Below are 5,713 nucleotides of genomic sequence, written 5' to 3' on the forward strand. Positions count from 1 at the left end.
GCTGTGCTGTTAACTAGCGCTCAGTCGTGGCTAAAAAGCCGCCGGACCGTAAGTGGATATTCATTAGATCCGCTTCCGCATGTCACAAGGACACGCAAGCCAAATAATGGTATCTAGGCAACAACCTGTAAACACAGGGTATGCAGGCGGCCAGCTCGCGAGATATGTCCAAGTGCAAAATTGAAAATATGGGCAATTAGAAGTCTGAACTAGTTCTATTAGGGCACCAATATGAATATGGTAGACGTTATAGGAACCTGATAGGACTAAAAACAGGGTATCTATCAACAAGAAAAATTTGATACACTTCACTTAACATTCATGCTAAGTGTTTCATTTAAACAGTACACTCGTTTACAGCATATAATTGCAAATGCCAATAATAAAATGCATATTAACACCCCGTAAGGCTAGATGTACCAGAGAACTACCTATCATGTATAAAAATAAAGATCATTATTTAGAGAGATCAACAAAATACCCACTAATCTCTCAAATCCAGTATTGTAAGCACTGTCTCTATAGTCCTATAGATAAAATATAATTACTCCTATACCAACTCACAAAAATACACTCCACGGGTTATGTTCATTTAAACCTCTTGGTGTGACTGTATCTAGTTTATGAATCCAAAAGCTCTCACGTCTTTTTAGACTTAGGAGTCTATCACAACCTGCTTTTGGAGGAATCCAATCAATTAATTTACATCTTAGGGCCGCCGCTTGATGCGATTTTTCAAAAAACTGTCTGGCTACCGGTTTATCACTTTTTCCATTCTGTAGGGCTGCCCTAATAGAGGCTCGACGAGGAAGGCGGATATGAATGTAGTTTTCAATCTCTCCAGTAGTAGTCTTGATGAATTACAGTTACAAGTACTGGCCAAGGGCCTCTCATTTGTACCAACTTATAGATATAGTGAATTTAAGAGTTCCATTGATCTTTATAAATTTGGTAGAACACTTAGATTGAAGGAATTTTTCTCTAACAAAGGCAATATAACTGATGCTAAGAAATTTAAAAGACCATCTTCTTTTGATCCACCCTCTAGTAATGCTAGTCTCAAAACATTTTATAGGCTTGTCAATCAAGACATCAAATCCATTGCTGCACCTAGGACATTCAACAACTTGAGTGCCTTGGAGGATAAGGCACTGCAGTCTCTGGTGAAAAACCCTAATTTAGTTATTAGACCTGCCGACAAGGGAGGAGCAGTGGTTGTGCAGGATTGGGTGGACTATGATGCAGAAATCATGTCACAGCTGGCTGATAGTAATACCTATGTTAATGTAGCTTTGAGACCTGTAGAGGTGATTAAAAATCAAGTTGATGTTGTACTTAATAATGGCAAGATTCAGGGATGGATTGATGAAGACGAATTAAAATTTCTGACGGTTGACAACCCGCAATGCCCAATTATGTATACACTCCCGAAAATACATAAAACAACGGTCAAACCACCTGGCAGACAGATTATTTCTGCACAAGGGTCAGTTCTACAACCATTAGCTATCTTCATCGATAAGGAATTACAACCATTAGTACATCGACAGAAAACTTACCTGAGAGATACCGGACATCTGCTACAATTGTTGAGTGGTATACAAGATCTTAATGATGATGTTTTTTTAGCCACCTTAGACGTTAAGTCACTGTATACTGTCATCCCCAACCATGAAGGTCTGGAAGCTTTGAGAACAGCTCTAATGACTAGGGAATCCAAGTGTATTCCTACCGAGTTTTTGATTGACCTTGCGACACTGGTACTTTCTAAAAACCATTTCCAATATAAAGATAAGTTTTATCTTCAAGTATCAGGGACGGCTATGGGATCAAATTTGGCACCTTCATATGCCAATCTGTACATGGCTGGATATGAAAAAGAACATATCATCTCGAAGTATGGTAATAATATTAAGTTCTACAGCCGGTTCATAGATGACATCTTTTTGATATGGCAAGGTACGAAGGAGGAATTTAAACAGATGGTCATTAATTTGAATACATTTGACAGTCCAATACGTTTTACGTATGAGATTGACAGCAGATCTATTCATTTTCTAGATGTCTCTATTTCCTTATCTGAAGGCAAATTAGCCACTTAATTATTTAGGAAGCCAACTGACAGGAATCTGGCTTTGTCACCAATGAGCCACCATCCAGTAGCATTAAAAGAAAACCTGCCGGTATCACAATATCTGAGGGTCATGCGGATTAATTCTACATCCGAAATGAGGGAGATCCAATTGAAGGATATGACAACAAGATTTTTAGAAAGGGGCTATCAGCAATCCACTTTGCTTAGATGCATTCAAAAGGCGAAACTAATTTTTTTGACCCCTCCAGATGAAGATAGTAGAAAGAAGGACCAACATTTGATTTACACTATCACGTATGATGGCAAAGCTAAATATATCCAGAAATCGATAAAAAAACATTGGCCGATTATACAAAGTGATAAAACATTACCTTTTCAACATATGGCAGCCCCTATGATGGCTTATCGAAGAGGTCCCAATCTGAAACAGATGTTAATGAGGCCAACCTTATATCCAAATCAGAAGAGTGAAATTACAGATTTATTTCTATCTAGACCAGGTAGTTACTCATGTGGAAGCTGCATAACTTGCACCTCCATGATAGTGGGTCCTTCTTTCCCTCACCCTCATTCGGGTAGCAAGATTGCCATTAAGTATAGGCTACATTGTGGATTAGATCATCTAATTTATATCCTTATCTGTCCTTGTGGCCTGTATTATGTGGGTCTCACGACACGTCATTTTAGGGATAGGATGGCAAACCATCGAGCCTCTATTAGGGCAGCCCTACAGAATGGAAAAAGTGATAAACCGGTAGCCAGACATTTTTTTGAAAAATCGCATCAAGCGGCGGCCCTAAGAAGTAAGTTAATTGATTGGATTCCTACAAAAGCAGGTTGTGATGGACTCCTAAGTCTAAAAAGATGGGAGAGCTTTTGGATTCATAAACTAGATACAGTCACACCAAGAGGTTTAAATGAACATAACCCGTGGAGTGTATTTTTGTGAGTTGGTATACAGATCTGCCCAACTATTTTGTTGCTCTTGGCGTGAGTCGCGCCATGGACTTGTGGTGTGGTGTGCAGGTCTCTGAGTCGCGCCATGGACTTGTGGAATACCGTGGTATTCTTCAACGAAGGATATGCTACGGCATGTAATTCAGTGCTTAACCGCTGGGTGGCGAGTGCTCCACTTTTGTAATTGCATGTAATACAGTGCTTAACCGCTGGGTGGCGAGTGCTCCACTGTTGTAATTTGTACTGAATGCCTTGTACTGAATGCCATACTGTTAAACTTACAGTAAATTGGATGGATATCACATTCACAGCATTTGCATGTACGCACAACCCATACTGTATTTTTATTGTCACATAATATACATATATATAGTACTGTACCGTACAGTGAGATCTTATAACAGGATGCAAATCACTGCACATTCTGTATTGTACATACGGTACGGTGCAGTAACTGAATAGTAGAGAAGTTGCCCGAGTTGTTGTGACGATATAACTGATACTGTAGATTAATGAGATGCACGCACAGCTTTCACTGAGATGGGATGAATTACAGTATGACAATTTTTTTTTTTTTAAATTAAAAACAGCAGCGGGAGGAGTGCACAAGGATGAGGCCGCTCTGTGCGGTTCACTGTAGCTGTCGTGTGGGCTAGTGGTTAGGTGATCACTTTGGTAGAATTATGGTCCCGGTTTCGATCCCTGGAAAAGAATATACCGTACCGTATATTTTTTTTTATTGTCACTGTCTGCTCTGGACACTATAGTGAAACTACTTTAGTAGTGTTGTACTGTACTGTAATACTGTAGTGTTGTTTAAAAGGCTGCTTAAAAGTAAGACATTACAAACTGATTGTGTGTTTAAATAGTGCAAAACTTTCGTCAATGTCTGCGCTATGGTGGCTGCTTCGAGGGGTTGCAATGGGATTTCATGCGCATGCCCAGTGGAGGGTTTACAATGGGATCTGTAGTGCCAAGAGAGGGCTCTGTATCACAAACTGTGCGCCCAAAATGCAAACATGCGACAACGTAGATGCGGTCTCAGCCTTACGCACTATGGCTACGTCCCTTGGACTGTGTCTGAGAGTGGTTTCCAACTGTGAGAGAGCGCTCTGTGTTCAAAGCTGACTGTGCGTTTGAAGCGCAAAATAGCATTGCATCGCAAACTTATGACATTGGTGATGCTGCTCCAACCTTGCACACTAAGTACGGTAGTAGAGGGATCTGTATGAGAGAGAACTCTCTGTATTACACGGTTGGCGCTATGGTAGCTGTCAGCCATCTGCGATGGATTAGAAATGGAGGGGGGTACAATGGGATCTGTGGCGCCAAGCCATACGCCATGTAGCACTATGCCATCACTGAGCATGCGCAGTTGGCTGTATTACTGCAGTCGGTACAGTACTGTATGCTGTTGAATTTCCATCTCTGGCGGGCGATGGGATTTCTGGCGCATGCCCAGTGGGGCCGAGAGTCATACACAGTGCGCATCAGGTCCCTTCCCTCAAAGCAAGCAAGAGCCTCACCTTACCATAATAAAGGAAGCTTTTTTAATCCATTTACTGTAAGGAGTCAGCTCTGCCCTAGTGTCCTGAAAAATGCTACAAATTGTGACCATTGCTAAGGACACCATCCCCCGTCTGCTAGGACAACTAGTGTGCCGCTATGAATGTGCCTGTACTGAATATTAAAAACTGATGGTGCCGTTGAATTTAGCACCACAGAATAGTGATTTCATAACTGCAGAAACTGCTAGTGAATCTACTGTCTAGAATGAGAGACAGGGCTCTGTATCACAAACTGTGCGCCCAAAACGCAAACATGCGACAACGTAGATGCGGTCTCAGCCTTACGCACTATGGCTACGTCCCTTGGACTGTGTGGGCAAAATGTTGTATTACACGTAATGAAATCACACGCATGCTCTATGTAGTTTATGTGTAGTGACATCTGGTGGGCAAAATGTTGTATTACACGTAATGACTTTTTTCATTACTAAACTTTCTTTGTGGCGCGACTCATGGCGTGGTGTGTGGCGCACCATGCGTGGCGTGAGAGATAACGCTGTGATGCCACATTATAGCTGGGCAAATCAGTAGGAGTAATTATATTTTATCTATAGGACTATAGAGTCAGTGCTTACAATACTGGATTGAGAGATTAGTGGGTATTTTGTTGATCTCTCTAAATAATGATCTTTATTTTTATACATGATAGGTAGTTCTCTGGTACATCTAGCCTTAAGGGTTCTTAATATGCCTTTTATTATTGGCATTTGCAATTATATGCTGTAAACGAGTGTACTGTTTAAATGAAACACTTAGCATGAATGTTAAGTGAAGTGTATCAAATTTTTCTTGTTGATAGATACCCTGTTTTTAGTCCTATCAGGTTCCTATAACGTCTACCATATTCATATTGGTGCCCTAATAGAACTAGTTCAGACTTCTAATTGCCCATATTTTCAATTTTGCGCTTGGACATATCTCGTGAGCTGGCCGCCTGCATACCCTGTGCTTACAGGTTGTTGCCTAGATACCATTATTTGGCTTGCGTGTCCTTGTGACACGCGGAAGTGGATCTAATGAATATTCACTTGCGGTCCGGCGGCTTTTTAGCCGCGACTGAGCGCTAGTTAACAGCACAGCGGGGGTCGATTGG

The sequence above is a fragment of the Taudactylus pleione genome, unplaced genomic scaffold (genome assembly GCF_031769625.1).
Source record: "Taudactylus pleione unplaced genomic scaffold, aTauple2 ptg000573l, whole genome shotgun sequence".
Lineage (NCBI taxonomy): Eukaryota > Metazoa > Chordata > Amphibia > Anura > Myobatrachidae > Taudactylus > Taudactylus pleione.